This window comes from Varroa destructor, unplaced genomic scaffold (genome assembly GCF_002443255.2).
Source record: "Varroa destructor unplaced genomic scaffold, Vdes_3.0 BEIS01000003.1, whole genome shotgun sequence".
Taxonomy (NCBI): domain Eukaryota; kingdom Metazoa; phylum Arthropoda; class Arachnida; order Mesostigmata; family Varroidae; genus Varroa; species Varroa destructor.
The window spans coordinates 2,738,867-2,758,023 of NW_019211456.1; the positions used below are offsets into that span (position 1 = coordinate 2,738,867).

The 19,157-nt window shown below is 39.3% G+C and overlaps 1 long non-coding RNA gene across 2 annotated transcripts in view; it reads left to right on the plus strand.

The window, feature by feature from the left end:
• The window catches only part of LOC147756385 (uncharacterized), a 41,200-nt gene that overhangs the window by 8,427 nt on the left and 13,616 nt on the right, over positions 1-19,157 (plus strand). The window contains exons 2-4 of one of the 2 annotated variants that reach the window (XR_015324360.1): positions 13,995-14,359; positions 15,483-15,529; positions 16,023-16,159. This is a non-coding gene — a long non-coding RNA (uncharacterized LOC147756385). The remainder of the gene's footprint in view (positions 1-13,994; positions 14,360-15,482; positions 15,530-16,022; positions 16,160-19,157) is intronic. The other variant, XR_015324361.1, reaches the window with a different exon arrangement.

Here is a 19,157-nt window from a genome sequence, read left to right on the forward strand (position 1 = left end):
TATATAGAAATTTGTTAAATATTTGGATAGTGATTGACCGAATTCGCAACTAAGGAAAAGATTGAAAAAGTTTCAATAGCGGAGGCAACTGTAATTATGCTATAGTTAGTAGCTAAATATGCTATAGTTAAGTAATTTTTTTTTGCTCGAATAGTGTTTTTTGCTCAAAATGTGGCCGATAATCTGCTCGTTCCGCTGGTGCCCGCCGTATTTTGAAAATCTAAATAAACTAGAGCATTTGGTTGTGACATTACCGCTAAGTAGAATTAATTCCATCGTTATTATTAAAGACATTTGTTATTTGTTTATATCATACATAACTTATCTAGGGTACACAAATGATAAGTAAAGACTTCATAAGGTTGAACAGCATAGACACTGCGGTCAATATTAAATAAAACAACCAAATAATCGTGACCACACCAGCTATTCACGTGGGTACTCAACTGAACATTCACTTAAGTTGACTACGAGCAAAAATTGTTTTTACTGTGCAATACTTTGTGCAATAATTATAGTATAGGGCAAAACGCTATATCTCACAGCGGAAATATGCGCGAGTAGTAACTAGCAGTTATTAACCAGTAGGCCAAAAAAAACATGCTTTTATTACACAGTTGAACAAAACCTACAACATATAATAAGCGCCATATATCATCTTAGCCGGTCATGTGGTTCTCTATAAATACACATGAAACTCACCCGCGATAACAGTTACATAATGCGTATCGGGTTTTTTTTTTTGTATACGAGCCAATACTTTGAGAAATTAGTTGTGGTAATTCACCCCCTAAAAACGTAGACAATCTCGTAACGGTTTTTTTGTTTTTTTTTCGCTTTTATTACTTCAATTCCTAAAGCCGATGGCAACTTGAGCCAAATCAAGTTAAACGCCAAGCGAGACAGATAAGTTACAACATTTGAGATATATATAAATAATGTCAGTATTAACGGTAGCGCTGTGTTACAATCTTCATGTAAACAACAATATCACGGACAACTACTTTCAATCAAAACATATTCTATATATTAGATAGCTAGCAACATGCTGGTGATAAATTAGTATAAGTTTATACGCATGACGTGCTCGTCCATGTACTTACAAAGCTATCACGTCCTATTAAATGTCTACACGGCAAAGCATAATATGTTTCCAAAACGCCACTGGTATCTTCTTGTGTAAGATTTATCTCCAACCTACCCATGTACATTTGTATAGAAACAAAGTAAGCAAACTGCTTCGACCTTAAACGGTGCCAAGTCTATAAAAGGTTTATTACTATCACAGGGTCATATTGCTATAGTACCGCTACTATGGCCAACATATACCGCCATCATACTCATCTTTATCTTCATTATTTGACTGTTAGGTAAGGCAGATAAAGGAATAACGTCGATAATGTTCCGGTAGATTAAGGCATGGAGTGACAGCGGATCGCAGGGTTGCCAGGCCAAGTAGAAGGAACAGGGCCGTTGGTGCCTACGCTAGGCCCAACCGACTCTCGTTTGTGAGCTGTTCTCCTTTTTCTTCTGCAGGATATCATTAAATCAATGTAAAAGCTAAATGCTTCTATTGACGATACAGAAGGTGAAGGCGTCACATGTGATCTATCAGACCTCGAGGCGTGCGTGTTAAATCGGTGTTCAGTCGACCGCAATACTGGGCGAAACCGACACACCTCGTTGAGCGTGCTCATGTCAACCCACGGCGTCACTGATCTTCAGTGAGATAGGTCCCTTACTACTCTACTTAGCCTTTTGGCGCTGTTGGTGTTCGTCTCTACTGCGCTTTTGTTCAAGATCCTTTCTTCTATACCACCTGTCCCTCTTGCCGTCTATCAGTATGTCTGATGTCTTTTCTTCGACTTGTTGTCCAGTGTCTTTGGTTTTCCCCTCTTCCACACTGGCTTCTCGGTCTTTCTGTCTTACGTGAAGCCGTTCGTGCTAGCCCGAGTGAACTTTTTACTAGCTTTACGTACATCTGCAGTAGCTGTCTTTCGGAAACATGGCGCTCCTTCCTCATCGCTTTGTCCCAACTGTCGTACTTTCTACCAGTCCCTCACTCTCGCTTGCGCCCTTTGCTGTCGAACGTTGGATCCAGATCCAACTGTTCTTTCTGCACACGCTGTCCTGCGCCTTTCGAAGCTGTCTCCTGCAGACTCAGTTCGACAACAGAGGTAACGGCCTGCTTTCTAGCTGTTAGCCGCCTTGCTAGATGCTAGATGGCAAAAGGTCGGCTTTACTAAAGTAGATGAATAAAACATCACAGGCCCAAACATGGCATGGAAGCAGAGCGAAGAGCGTGAAGGGTAAGCGGGAGACAAGGAATGCGTGGTAAGGCCCAGTGAAGACAGAGATAGGATGATGTTCGTGGCACACGCCTCATTGCTCTGCGTCGTGCCTTCACCCAGCTTTCATTTGGTTGAGGATGGTTTCCGGCGGACTTCTGAAGACGTTCAATGGCTGAGCAACTCGCACGAAGTCTGGGTAGTGTACCGGTCTAGTGCGGGTGCTACCGTCGAGACGGAGAAATGGTGGAGGGCAAGAAAAAAAGAGGACGCTTCGCCGAGTGCACCATGAAAGTGGAAGAGGAAAGCAGTCGAGACACCAGCACACGCTCGACGACGCTGTTTGGACGGTGACCGGGTGAACGGATGTGAGCGCGTGAGGTGTTATAATAGCGGCAGCAGCAGAAAAGGGGATAGGAAGACTTAGGTACGGGCGTCGACATGCCTGGTCTCGCAGCATCAAATAACTAACTGAATTCACCGATCTGTCTGTTTGGCGGTCAATACTCGGCTCAAGGCTGGAACACTTCTTTTGGTATCCACTCTTGTCCCTTTATCGCGCCCTTGGCAACCTATTATATAGGAGCCATGATCTACTCCCTCTAGCTAGTCGTAGCCCACACGTATTGTTGAGCTAGAATAGAAACTAGAACGTTAATAGTGATTAAAATCCCGTCTCCCATGCCGCAGCTTGTATTAGCAGTCAAGGCAAAATGCTTGTTCAATATCAACACGGCTTGTCTAGGACGTTCGGAGTACATGACGAAATATCCCTGATATATTAATATCCGCCTTTAAAAAGGTCAGGATATGGATTTCAGTTTTGACTACTGACGTCCTGGTCCGTTGAATGACTAAAGACGAAACTACTCCATTTTCCTAAGTTTTGATATGACTGCAACCATGGACGAAACCGCGTCGGTCTTTTGTGTAGACATGTATATATTTATAGATATATATAATTTACTAATAATATAGCGAATAATTTAATAAACTAATAGTTAATTAGCTCAAATACAATCACTTGTTTCTATACAATGTTTTAGCTACTATCTACATAATGATTCTTTAACTATATTACTATTATAATATACGATGGAAACTATATTACTCTCGATGTCCAAGGTAACGACGGGAATACAAACAACGTAACCGACAACGTCTATCTTGAAATTAATCCAGCGCGGCAGTTCGGCCGACGCTTACAAACAGAAGTCAATGCGCCATATCGCTAGAATGGTTCGGCATTATTTGTGATCACTGGACGCGCTAACGATCAAAGCTATTCTGCTTGAACCCGCAGAATTTGCTTATTGTAGAAATGGGTTTCCCATCTGCCCGCCTGAACATATCGCTAAGGGCTTAAGAATAAGGATTATCGTCATGGAGGAAAATGGCGACGGCGTTTACTTTAATTTTTAGTGTGAGATTGTCGACATTTCTAGACATCTGTTTGTAGGCAATCCAAAAATAAGGGTTATGCAAAACGCTTGGTTACATCAGTAGTTCACTTCCTATAATAGTTAGCTTTTGACATCCTGACCAAACACATGTACTGGACTTGATTATATAAGGAACTCACACGTTAAGTCGAGCTTTCATTGAAGTTAGTCAATACTGAGATCGCTATAGATAAAGAGCTATCGTGAACAGTATCTACTTTATGTGGTAGCATCAGTAGTTCCACTAGAAGAAGGTCGCTAATGGTAAGGCAGACTGTAAAAAGTAGAGGTTATTCAAAGATTTACTAGGTGTCGGCGCCCGGACCTTATACTTTTAATGGAAATCACCTTCAATGCTTTCGATAGTTGCTTAATGGTAAAAATATACACTTATTCTAAGTATTTTGCTGTAGTGTTATGGAAAGGATGTGTCTATCTGAAATTTAAGGTAATTGGTTTAGCCTTAATTAGCCAAGTCTCCGCCACAACCTCCCGATACCGTTATTTGGGGTATGTGGAGGTAGAGCAAGGGAAAGCTTCCGCTCGTATTCACTACAGCCCTGCTGGTCTGTGGTCTATGAGGCAGTTTGCGGGCACGGACCGAGAGCCCTTTCACGGAACCGAGATACCGGACAGACCGTCCTATCTACGCTTTATACAAGATATCCAGGCTTTTCTATGCTTGCGTATGTGCCGGAAGGCTTCAATGCGAACTCAATGTTGCGTCTTTCGTAGCTAAGACCGCCAGAGAATCACACCGGCCGGCCAGTTTCGCAGCATACGCTCGGAAGGGCTTTCCTGCTTTCTATTCACGCGTACAGAGGCACGTGTGATCGATTGCATAGTGCAGACATCGTCTGGCCAATGGCAGTGGCATCGTTACTTAAAGAATCGATAGGCCCGTTTTCACTCAAGCTTTGCATCAATGGCAGACCTGTGTAGGTCAGGATCAAAAGCTATAATTGAGCTTCATCAGCTACTTCGCTTTTGAGAACGGCACGAAACATACGATGATGCCAAAGTAAAACTACCACGAACAGTGCTCGTATTATGCACTTATTATATGGTGTCATTCGCAGTTGAAACACAAATAGTGCTGACAGCCGTAGCTAGATAGCTTACGTTGCAGCAGTAGTACGGTATCAGTCAGCATTGCAGAGTGTAACTATGAATGATGACAAGGCCGCACCGAGCCTAGTCTCTTCGTCTTGAGGTAATGAAAAGCGTTCATTCAACGCTTATGCACAGTTTGAAAGAAAAATCTAAAGTCCAGCGAGGATCTAAAGGGCCAATCAAAGTAGGACATGTCTGTGCGGCCGAGGAAACAGGACAGTGAGCTGTATTAAATTATAGTGATGGAACATGTTCGACGAATTTTGTTCGATTCTGCTATTCTATTCGTCCCGCATGAATGAGCCTTCATTCAAAAGTTTTAGGTCGTTCTCCACTTTAGTCGAATGTTTATGATAAACAACAATACAAACTTAATTGATGAAAAATTAATGACACTTCTATGACATCATAACCCTATTGTGAGAAGCGTTTTTGCACTCGTAGGAAAGCGCCCTGCGTTACTGATTTTTTGATACTTAATAGCAAACAAGATATGTGTTAATGCACTCTTTATATGACAAATACACAAAATAATCAAAGTATTAACTTTTAGGCACCAAAATGAACAAAAAGCATTTTCTATTTTTAATATTTACTACAGCGCCCGTAATTATAGCAGATAATTTTTGTTCTTAACCTAATTTCGATGCCAGCTTCGCAACAACAAATAGAAAAATCTAAACGATGCCTAACTGCAAACTATTGTTATATGCCTATTTGAAAGCGTTAACAATAAGGACACAAGTTAGTGAAGTGCAAACAGCATAAAAACCAGCATTGTTTGTCGTACTAGATATTGCCCCTTGGGCCGTGGGCTGCATGCTTGATCGGTCAGTATTAGCTCGCAAAATACCAAACCGAGGAGTTTCGTAATCACTTTCTATCCACTTAGCTTAAATACTTTTTTCAGCGGCTCAACGGTATACCAACGAAGTATGCATCTGTCGCTAGAGGTATTAGTCCCAAAAGAACGATGGTTTGATTGAAACATATCAACGCTGTAAGTTTGTACTATATAAATACGGCGTGTATAAACATACTACCTGTCATAATATTTCACGTGTTCATCAAAGAGAGTTGGCAATAAGACGCTGAGTGATGAAGCTTCTCAGGTCTATATAAACTCAACTTTAGACTTAGACGTCCAAGCTTTAGACTTAGAAAAACATATTAGGTGAACCCAGCTGAATTTCGGTACCGAATAATTATTATCATCGCACTATAGATATATGTAAAGCCATTTTTTGAGTTAAGCAAACTGCAATGCAGATAAATGGTAACCCTAAGACCCAATCTAATGTGTGTAGAGTAACGGTTGAAAGCCATTACCATTAAACCTATGGATTTCTTTCAAAGATCAAAGATTTCACTGCTATAGGAAGTTAAATCGTGTTTATAAAGTAAACTGTTTGGTTATACCACTTACAAGTTATATTACTGTGTTATATTACGTGGTCAATTTCATTGAACTTTAGTTAGAACCATTGAATTTCCACTGGGACGTTTTTGCCTTTTCTCAATTCACTGCTGAGAGCTCCGATCCGATTTTAAAATTTTAACCCATAACAGACAACATGGATTTGTTGTACTATCTGCTATAGTGCGAAGTTCAGGAGAAGAATCGATAATTTAAAATAGGATAGTAAGCTGGGCTCAAATCTCTCCGTGATAGCTCAGTGTGTAATGGGTTTAATCTTAACATACTGATCTTTACTAACAGGATTTAGCTGAAGTTGGTACCGTCAATGTAATTAACTCGTCAACAATAAAGGAAGAAGGAAACAGAGCGCATAGTTTTGTTTATGTATACGACCATTAGTTCAGCCGATATCGAACAAGAGTTCTCCCCAAACGATATAATGGCACCAGCTATGCCGATCTATCGGCGGAGGATTTGAAATCTCCCTTTGTAAGAACTGTTTCCGCCGGAGTATTAAAATTTGATTAAAAATGATCAATAATGTTTACTCTATCGATCTTCTCCAAACGAATACAAGTGCTGTGATAGGCTAAATAATAATAATGTCAAATACATAGCTACGATACTGCGTTTCAAAGAGCAGTGTTAGAGTGTAAAAAACTTTGTAAAAAGGCCGAATCAACGTAGCTGAAAACAGTTGAAAGCTATTTATTACAAGTTATGTTTATCTATAGAATCTCAGGCGAAGTTTCAGAGAGCCGATCACATCCGTTTACCTATCATCGATCGTAAAATCGATCTGGTACAAAAGTGGGGCCTGATGTTCATATGAACTTGCATACCTCAATGAGGAGAAACCGCTACGGTAACGGGTGCTATATACATAATATCACAAGTAAGATGTGTAATGGATTTTATAACTATACAGCTGAATTTATTTTAAAATGATGGCTCTGGTGGACGGAGTGCCAAAGCAACAACGCTCGATTTTATAATTCAGTGATCTTTTCAAATTGTTTGAGTTTTTACCATGGGCTCGCTGCTAGAGAGCATTAAACCAACACAAGTGTCTTTTTTAATGTGTACATATATATATATATGTGTATATATATATATATATATATATATATATATATATATAAATGATGAAAACATAAGCCCGCCGATTAAATCAACTCTCAGCGATCTCATCTTAGTTGTTCTACAAGAGGTGGACACCGGAGCGCGACATAAGCAAACGTTTTTTCAACCAAAAGTAGCTGGTTTAAAGAACGTACGATAGAATTGCAAAAGCATCTCTTTCTCGATACGTATACTCACTACTTAACAAATACGTAAGTTGTCGTATCACCATCTCTTTTGCCGAACCTCGATAGGGTTTGTTGTACTACCATTTAAATCAGTATCTCAGGCCATGCAAGTGATGGAAGTAGGTGTTTCCTAAGACCAAGGCCTGGGCTTTATGAGCCACGTGCTAACAGATGATTAGTATAATCTTATCAAAAAAAAGAAGAGCTTACGTTATTACAATGAATATGCGATCCGTAGAAGCGGAAAACATGAACGAATTAGTGAACAAGATCGTACGCTGCTGTGACTTCTTAGACAGGGGAACGACAATAATCACTGATAATATTAGGACACATAGACGAGAGGAGATATGAAAAGTTTCACGTTTAGAATCGCTAGAGATGTTCGGGTTTCGCATTGTCACGGATCCGTAGAAGTTTAGAGCGCCGATAGAGTCTTTTGTGACACTCATTACACATCTTACGAGCAGTAGGTAGGTAATTCTTCATGAGCTAAAAGATGTCCGTCATACTACCTTACTTTACCGCCTCACCAAGATACTGAAGTCGATCGATATAACAGCATCCCAAGCACAGCTTTTAAGCATTGTACTGCCCCAAGAAGGCCACTGCCTTACAAGCCGTGGCGGGAACGTTCTCGGATGGATATGTTCACAGTTCGTGTAAAAAGACTGTACGAACTCCAGTTCCTTGCAAGACCATTAAAAGTTAAACTGATGACGTTTTACAAGAACCGTCAATCGGGCTAAAATCAATCCTGTAATAAAGGAAGAAAAGCAATTTGTAAAAGATGCAGTAAGGACGGCTTGCATCAGAGGTCGAGTTGCAGGACTCTAGAGATCCACTTTTAAGCCCTGGTGGCCTAAAAGTAAATGTTTTAGTGGGTGCATATCACTATACTTCGGTGTGGCCTGTCGAAAACCTCGAATGGGTAGTTGAATTTGAGAAAGTTTATTGTTTCCATAGTAACAGAGGTCTCCATTTACGCATACATAAAGCATATAGGTCCAATTAAAGCACACCTTTACTTTTTTAGATTCGTTTCACTTTTTTAAAAACTTCCTCAAAGGTTTTTCATTTACTTGTTACAATATATGTTGGGCACCGGATCCACTATCAAATTAGCAAGCACCCATTCACCACGGAGCCTTAGCTTTTAGAGATGTCAACGAGAGTTCTAACCCCAGACAAAATAATGTCGTCCAACTGGCTGCTTACTAACCACACGATGCTAGGAAAAGGGTATGTAAGATAAATCAACATTAACAGATTGTAAGGTACTGTTGTATAAAATGAAGGACACTTTTCGGTGTCCTAAACGATTCTTTCGTTTGATATATGTAGATCAACGAACACAGGCAGCAGGACGTAGCGTTATCGAAACTTATCAAGGAAAAAAAAAGAACGAGTCGCTCTCGATGATCGGTAACGGAGAGAGAGATCGTGCTCAGCAGTCCTCAGGACTTGCACAGGGGGATAATCTTAGTTCCTTGCTGTCTGCACTTTAGTCGTCAAGTGCATTTTTGAGACAAATTAATATTTTGTGAACAGGCATCACTTACAGCAAACTCTCTCGACATCGAGCCAATGTATAGCTGAGGTTGGGCTCGAAGTAAACAAGATGAAAACGGAAGCAATGTAGTTTCGAGGAGGGATAGTCTTCTGAAACACGATAACTATCGATCGAATGGCGGATCCCTCAAATTCGTTAAGTCATTTACTTTGGTATTAAATTGATAGAAACGGGACGCCCATTCAAAGGCCACGTTAAAGCAACAGTTCGGAAAGCTAAGGTTGCAAAGATCTCGATCGAAATACCCCCAAAAACTGTTAGTGACAGCAGCGGTGGACCTTTTTAAACTTAAGGTAACATTTGGCGCTCTCTGGAACAGATTCAATATTTGAGACTTTGCAGCATTATACCAAACCAAATCTAAATTTCTCAAGAAAGAGGGTAGATCTAAAGGAGATAATATGCCATCGACTAGCACACACTCCAGCCAATACGTAACTTCTCGCTACTTTATTTCGATCAAATGTTTGTCGTATAGTTAGATATATAACAAAAAAAAAAAAAACAAGATGGATGAATCTTGATTCAGAATTCTAGCGATGGCCAGTTATTGATAAGAAGGAAAATATTACAAAGTAAGCAGATCACACATATAGCTATACGTCACTTAGTTCGGGCAACGGATGGTCTTTGTTCAACGAATGATGTAATATGTGACGATAATTGTTAGACGTATCGCGCCGGTTTCTGTACTTACGTAGATCAATCTATCGTCCTGTAACCGATAACAGATTTTAAGTCGCTGACTCATGCCAACACTTTTATGTAAGGTAGAATATGATTTTGTTTTTAGATATAGGATCATGATTACAGCTTTTCATCACAGTATTATTACTGGAGATATAACTACAGATAGATGCGTTTTGGCTAGGTCGTTTCTTAATAGAGTTTAGCCAATTTGAAAGAAATGGCAAAAAGATCCTCAAAATAGGATTTAGCCTAAAGAAGGCATTGCTTGGCCTGGTTCTGCATGACACGATGCTAGCCGGAAAGGAAGCATTTTACTGTTTCTTTATTATTTTACCGTGGCACCTTCTTCGGAGGAACACCGTTCGTATTTGTTTGCAATTGGCAACTTTAACAAGATTTGTGCTCCCAAGTCTAACGCGATGCCAACTAGCCCAAGTGGGCCCAGTTTCTGTATGTGTAATGGCGCAGAAAACTCAACCTCCTCCGAACAGAAGTTGAGGTAAGATACTGGATTAGATGAGCCACCCTTCTGAGAGGTCGAAGCCAGTTTATAGGCTTGTGTAAGTAGAAAATGCTCAATAAGGATTTCAATTTATGCCATTTGTCTTTTTTTATGCCATAGGGATTTCCATTTTAGGGACTGTTCGACTTGGATATATGTACAAAAAAATCAACAAAAATATCCACTAGATGAAGAAGTACAAGGGAAAAGTCTCTGATTGAATCAACAGATGTTGCATCGTTTCTAAAGGCATTGTAGCACTGTACGGAGTCCTCTAGTTGTCCGTTCTTTTCTTTAAAGGAAAAGCCTAAGAAAAAAAATTGCAGTAGAGTAACTTTATAAGCGACATTGCTTCTGTGTATTTTACTGAACTACAAAGCGTAATTTACATTACAGCACAATACCCTATTATGAAAGCTTGTAGCTCCTTTTTACTTATCTATTTAAAATTTACAAAACAATTTATACACAATGGTTCTCCATTATTGTCTTGTATCTTGTAGATCATCAGTTGTCCTATTCTTTTCAAAAAATATTGAACTTCCTTTTTTAGGCTTTTGACGATGTAATTGCGGTTCCCGGCAGCTTAAGCAAAGCTGTAAATCGCGTGGTAGTCGTGCCCGAATGCTTTTCAGGACTAAGCCTACAAACACTTTCTGTACACGTATTTCTGCCGGGCTAAGTTGAATTGGAAGATGTGAAGAAATGGGAAAGTTCTTATTTTTATAATTAAACGTAGATTTTCGATGACACTTCGATAACGACGTAATTATGTTCAACCATGTAAGTTCACAAAAAAAATTCACTCTTTGGAAATAGTAGTAATTAGTTTCCTGTGGATGAGTTAGCTGAGCATGATTACTTGGAGTTATAAAGTAAATTATATAAGTTAACAAGCTACGCTATTCGATATGTAGCAAAGTGATTGAGCTGAATAATGTGTTACGCAAGATAAGACAAACAAAGTAAAACTTTACGACGTCTCTATTTTAATTAGCTTGAGCATATTCTAATAGAACGAAAATATAATTAATCGGTGCTTTCTTGTTTGTTAGGTGGATACTTTTTTTTATGTAAGCGTTTACAAGCATCCGTAAAGCTTGCTTTATACCGGCTCACGAAGACTATTCCTTCATTCCTATACAGGCCTGCGTAGATAAAGATCGTAGACTGAAGCACAAATATAGCCCTTTAAAATTGTGTTTCCAAAATGTGAAGATTTCCAGTTCTTTTCATTCCTCTGGTCAATTTGTATTTCCATCGATTTGTTAAGTGAATCCTAAAAATCCTATGGGAAGCCAGTAGGCAACAAAAGCTATGTTGATTCAGCCGTCTACGGAAATAGTCAATTGAAAACACGTGTAGCCTTACTCGACACGCTTCGAAAATATTACAAACGTCACGTGTATTGTTCCGAAGGGCTTGGGAGTCGGAACGGATAGTTCAAAAGTAATCGCTCTGATCAGTTTCGTGGTACACCTTCTAATACTTAAAAATTTTATGAGAAATAATTTTGTATGCAAACATCGAAGTTGGACTGCGCCTTACTCCTTTAAAAAATAGGCCAACCATATTTAATGAGAATTATATCGTTCTATTTTCCCTTTTTTAGTGGATTAATTTTCCTGTCTTTGACCTTGATTTCTGAAATACGTAAAACGGCAAACCTTTTGCGGAGTGTGACTGTTGTGCCTAAAGTATTTTGGATATCGTCATCGGTATGAACAATGAGTTTTGTTCTCATCCACGCCAAAATATAGGTTTCGATCTAGCACTCACTTCTCGAAAGCAAAAGCCCTTCGGCTCTTCTCTCCTACCGCCGTTTGTTACGGATGACTGGGTGATTTGGGTCTGATATTATGCTACCATTGCGCACTCTTTGACGGGCTATAATAGAAAATATGGCATTGAGTATTACGTTTCTGACCAAATTCCCTTTAAGGATTGAGAAAGGGCGAAACATAAGAGTTTCGAAAATTCATGAGCATAACATAGCTAACATTGACGACCGTTATAGTAGCTTACTCGTTTGCGTTTATGTAGAATCCGTTATGAAATGATGTAGCCACGACCGTTATTGCTAAAATAAGAATACTGGCATGTTAAAGCGTACAGTCATCTGCCTAAAAAACACCTAAAGTCAGCCCTTAATACTGCAATTATTGAATACGCGCATATTATCTCTCCACCTTGACCTACTATACATTTAAAACGCTCCTTATTTTTAATAGCATTTGTAATAGCTTTGTATCGACTTCTATGTGACACATCTTTGATTTCGTTGGTAATTCGTAAACCCTAACCCAGAACAGCTTTCATAAGATATATGCATTGGATTTAGAAATGTCTAGCTAAATATACTGGACAAATGACTGATCATAAAGGAAAAAAATCATGCCTGAGAAAGGGTCCGAGCTTTCTGCGAAAATATATGGTGGTATCACAGCGGTCCCAGGGGCCGTTTGAAGTTATGTAACCAGTTATACTGCAAATATTTACTCGCTTTATTAGTCTAGGCTTAGTTTGTGTTCACAACAGGTTATGACATAGATAGTTGCAACATAAAATTCATTTGCAGTGGATCATGATCACTCCAAATGAGAGGTCGCTAAAATGAATGAGATAGAACAGAAAAAGAGTCCCAAAACTAATTTAGATTTGTTTAGCGATAGTAGCTAATTTTAAAACAGGCAAATACAGATATAATTCGAAGTTAAACTTGTTTTTCTCTAGGTTTCGATTGAATACTTATAAGAGTTGTCTTACACAGAACGTATTTTTTAACGCTCCGCTATTTACTGAAAAAATTTAGCTAGTCCCTGTCATTATAGGCTAACAATACTCGCCGTGACAGTGTATCGGTTACGTGTTTGCCTATCAAGGTTGGACACGCGCGTAGTTTAGGTTCGAACCTGAGTGTGAACGCGCATCGCTTTGCGCTGAAAGCCACCGGTCTAAAGCAATGCCTAATGAGTTAGGTAACGAACATACAACTCGAAAAATTATATTGTAGCTGCTATAGGTTTGTATGCCTAACGAGCACTGCTCGACGGGTTAGGAATCAAACCACGTATTCCTAAACAACGCCCGAAAAACCGGAGAATCGGCTTCTTTCGTAGCCTTCATTATAGTGTGTAGAGTCAATTCTTACGATGAATAAGTTTGAGCGGCCGCAAATCCATTCCCAATAGCGCACTCATCCAAGCGGAAGTCCCGGTCGCCCTTACTATCCCAAAAAAAAAAAGCATATAAATGCGCAACGCTTGCAATTAGGATATCAAGGCACACTAAGCTTCAAAATCGTACTACGCATCCGCCAACCTCTACGTCTGCTCTCGAAAGTACCGTCAACTTTCAAAGCATCGACCATGGCGCATCAGAATAGCCGGTCCTTGATGGCTGGCGATAATATGGGCTTTGTGGAAAGGATGAGGTATTTCATGGACTTACCCCTCAAAAAAGGCACATTATTTCGAACCAGTTTTACGGACTCACAAGCAGTCCTGCCACGATCAACCGAGGCCTTGGTGTTTTCAACTCGACATCGAGGCTCCAAGGCTGCAGTCAAAACCGTACCAAACGATGACATGCTATTCCCAGGACAGAGACATATGGGCGTGCATACGTACGTATATGTAACTTGTGCTTATTTGCAGGAAGAAGCCAAGAAAGTATATCTATCTCTTTTGAATACGTCCACAAGGGGTACGAGGATCCACCGCTAAAGAAGAGTTAGACGGTACAAACAGCCAAGATTACGTCAAGTATTGCCTCGACGGCATGATGTAGTTTATGGCAACAGGGAGCGCGGTAGTATGGGCCTATTGCCTTGTGCTCGTGCAAGACGCTCTCGACGGAGTTCAGTACAGCTGGTTGTGCTACCGCAAGTTCGCTTTGAAAATATAAGGTGTTGCTTGAATCGCACCCGTAGGGATCTTAAAAGTACCAGAAAACGGAATATGAAACTGCTGGACGCTAGAGGATATCACCCGCGGAATGAGGATCTCCTAGATAAGAGTAGGTCAGTTGTGATAGTATAAATATTATAATATCAATTAAAGAATAAATATGTTTCTGCCAGCTGGATAAGCCTGAGCAAATTAACTTCAATATATGCAACTAAAAATAAGTATGCATAGACATACTATATTCACAGCTAGGTTTAAAAGTAAAAAAACAATCCCGGATTAGCTCTAGTTTTTTACTATTGTTTGCTTATTGTCCAATGATAGGGCGTTGCAGACACTAGGCTCTGACACTTAAGTAACATGGCTTGAGTAGGAAGATGGGAACTGAATAAACGGAATGTCGAGAGCAGACATACAAACTGGAACCACGTCATTTACTTCCACAATAAACATTCTAAACAAATCGATTAGTAATGAATCTAAAAGATATTCAATTACTGATCTATCTCATATTTAAAGCTTAATTGAGAAACTAACAGATATATGAAGTCGATAAATCGTATTGTCGCTCCATGGTGGATCACAAGTCCGTGTCCTAATAGTAAACTGGCTGAGCCTATAGCAAAGACTAGTCAAGACTCTCGCATTCGCCTAAAACAACATTGTCGTCTCCTATGAAGTATGCTAACTAATCCTTAGACCCTTAAGGCAAATACGCCGCAACTATTAAAAGCGACCTTATTTTGGCAAATTGAAAACATTGCGGCTCGGGACAATATCAGTCACTACTCAAATAACGATTTAAGTGAAAACTTCAACACGGAATCCTGTTACTTATATAAAAAGATCCATAAATTAATGCTTTTTGTAATGAATAGTACCAGATTGAACAAATCGTAGACTGGGGCAAGAAAGAATCAGTACTCTGTACGACATTCTGTGCTACAAAGCTGTCTACCGTATTCTAATTCTAATTTACGCTAACGAAATAAAGCTGATTAGAGACTAGTCGAAGGCTCTTAAGTCCCGCAGGACTTGAACTAAGCTTGTTGAGTTATTTGTCCTTGACAAAGAGATCCTCCCAAAGGGTAGACACAGGGTAGAGGTCAATGTAATGATCAAATAGACACCAGAGCAAGATAACACGTAAGGATAATGGAGAAGAAACGTGAAGGTAAATGCTGGAACTAATTTCTCAATTCCTGTGATCCGAACGCCCTTTGACCTCTGCCGTAGGGGTGGCTTATCGATGCGCGACATCTTTGAGGCAGGATGAAGGAAATGTAAGTTTTCGCGTCGTCCGCCAATTACTATAGGAAGACTATATGTACATATTTGTGTGCATACAATATCATGTAGAGACATATATCCAATCTTCTTAGGGCGCCTAATGTTACGAACGTAGAATTTATGCAACGATACAAGCTATTGCTTATTTTGTTACGTATATAAATTGAACTGTACATCTATTTTACGAAGTAATAAATAAAGCATTACAATTATCTCAGATACTTATCTAGATGCTATATTAACTCCCGCCGTCGATCATATAATTTGTACAGACGGACGGTTATCTTGTCCTTTCTTAATAATTCAGCTATTTGAGTTTTGTTGGCAGCGTCAGCAAATGAGCATCATGGCGGCACAGACAAAGTCTGCGAATAGACGCATAGCCGACATAAGGCGACGTATAGTGCAGGCATGAAGGTCGCTGTTTTTTTTTATATAACAGTAGTTCAAAAGTCATTCCGGTTAAACTTTTCTTGTATATAAAAGTTTCAGGATGAAGAAGATCAATACTCTACCGATGACACACAGATCGGCGGAGTACGTAGGCAGGATGCGGTTGTGCAGTTCGAAGACGGACCTTTTCTGCTGTTTTAGCCCCGATGAATATTCATTTTTACGAGAGGGTACGTAAATTAATCATACAAGTAAAATATCGTCCCTAGAAGTTTCCATCTCAGTATTTATCACATAACACCTATCTCATATCAAATACACGGTCATTGTAGGTTAAGTAAGCTTTAATATCATAAGGTAAACGCAAAATTCGATTTAGCCTTTTCTACTTAATCTGCTATTTGGTTAAATTTACGTGTGATGACGTACGTATGCTGTAGTATATAGAGGTATATGGATCGAAAATTTGGCACATGCCTAAGTACCTACTAATTATCCAAACTGAATACAATGTTCGTGTACCACCGTTTTTTCCAGTTTCTGGAAGGCTTTTTGGAGCCAATCATGGTAATCAATTTTTTCTCTGCTCTTGTTTTTTCCTTGGATATCCTCGATTGCCTTTGAGCTTCGAGCAAACAAAGAGCTGCACAAGACTGAAAGTCACATTTAGCGAATACATGGATTCAGGCATTATCGTTTTGAAGAACTTTCAATCTGATTCTCTAGGGCTTAGATATATTTCCGAGGACAGTATAATGCAATCTCATTAAAACCTCTTGGCAATACGCTCTAGTGATCCTAGGACCACTCCGGATACGTTCACAATACACACCATCCGATAATTAAAAATAGTGCTAACAAAGAGCTTGATTTTTAAACTAGCCGTTGCATTTGTTTTCGGCCCAGACTCGTCTTTGAAGCAATATTTCAAATATTGTACTTTTATTTCCACATCATGTCTTCTTTTGAGTTTATCATTATTGAATATTCTTACTATATATTCACCAAAGAGTTTCGATCTGAACTGAAAAAAATTAGAGACCATAAACTTGTTTCTATGTGATGATACCATAAGCCTTTTTATCTCAGGTACTATGTGAGGTTTGAGAGCCATAAATCTTTTTGCGATCAAAAAGCAGCTTCCCTAGAGGCTACAATCGAGATTTTTTGAATAGGATTTGCAAGCATTTTTAAGTTTCACTCCACATGCAGATTCTACGTACCTTCCCCTTCATTACTCTAAGATTAAATCCGTTTACAAGTAGCTCAATCGGGTTTGAGAGCACATCTTATTTATTTATTTATTTATATATATACGTATATATCCTTCAGTTATCCTCATTTTAGATTCTGTTTATTCGCGCGGCCACACGTCTCTATAGGATGAGTCATGTTGGGTAAGCATGACACGGGAGTCGAGCAATGGGGTTTTAGTAGCAATGAAATTTACATTATTTTCTGTGATTCAGTTTGTCGGACGGGGTCTAGTGGCGGCAAAACAGACACTGATAATCATTAATAATTAAAATATAATTCTTAGGTAATAGGATTCCATGTTTGAAGTGTGGGCACAACAGGCCCTTCCAACGGCCGTTCAAACGCTTTTTTTTATATAGACAAAATTGCCGCGCATCGCTGCGCGCGACAACGGTATATTAAGTATTCGTTTTCATATCGGCCGCCCGTGATAGCCTTAATGTGCTTCACGAGATTCCCAATGAAGCAGATTTTTCCTAAACTAACAAGCAGAAGTAATTCTAATATGACTGGCACAAAATCATATCGATATTGAGCTATCCTGCGACTACTGACGAGGTTGCTGTATTTGCTATTACGAGACTGCAGGGGTGGGGTGGGAAGAAAGTAACGTGTACTACAGAACCCCTGTTAGTTCCGTGCACATGAGCCGTGTAGCAGTGACGTTTTTAAACATTTCGCAATTGTACAGAGTGGAAATGCGCTGTTGTTTCTTAGATAGATGATGGACAGCTACCATCAGAGACTAACAGACAAATGGCGGGTTCAGTTCTCGAAGCGGGATGCTTTTTTAGAGGTACTAACTGGCTTGTTAGAGAAGGCCAGATACTCGTAAGCAGACTACGAGCACGCAGGTCTTGTTGGACAAGTAACGCTACTCATGGATGTGGAATCCGTGTAAATAAAATACTTTATGCTAAGATCTGCATTACAGTATACAATTGGTCGTCGACTGTAACACAAAAGAATGTAATTAATTACATTTTTGTATAATTATTTGGACAGAATAATAGAAAAGGATAATTTAGGAGCTTTCCTCTAATTTGTTCACTTCAATTTACTTAAACTTATTTTAAGTTATCTATATGTATGATACAACACACCTTCGTATCGCTACGACAACAGATTAACACTTGCAATAATGAATGAACGTGCTGTAGTCTTCAGAAATGCACTATTCGTAGAAGGCGGTTTCTGAGAACTTTACTTCATAAGATACCTGATCAAGTGAGAAAGAAACTGGCTGGGGTCACTGATGGCCTGACCATGGTAAATCGAAAGCCATCTGCGTAGGCAGTTAACAAGAAGGGCAAACTCGTAGTTCATATCGAACCTTCATTCATCGAACGAGCACGCGGTCGTATTTTTTATTACCTTCAACCTTATGCGATCTATCTATACGATATTCTAACATTCCGGGATGTATAGATTATCGCCAACCATACTCTTCTGAAGACCAATGGGTGGGCATGTAAATAAGAGAGCGTCTGATCTTCCACGGCTGCATGTATGAGAGCAAAGTTGTGATCGTAAACGCAACCATCATTGTAACAGAAATACGAACGGTTTAACCTTTAGATTTGGTAACCTATATTTCTTCCGTCATAAAACCGTAAAAAATGGTCGATGACATTACTTCTATGATTTAACATTATAGAGTGCGTTTGTATTAGGACAATAACAATAATACAAACGAAAATTTTAGATACAAAACTCTATAGTTTGTCTATTTTAATAAAGACACTTTATAGTTTATCACAGCGTACGCTTGTGGGCTTTAAAAAAAATATTTCACTCTTATTAAGCTACAATGAAAGAAAATATTTTCTATATTTTAAAATAATGTTACTACACTAAATGATCGATGACATCCTTCCATTTTTCTGATGAAACCACAGTCCCATCACTATTGAGTGTTCGTGGTCTTTGGGCGAAAAATGGTAACAAGAGATTACTGCTAGGTTAATTTAT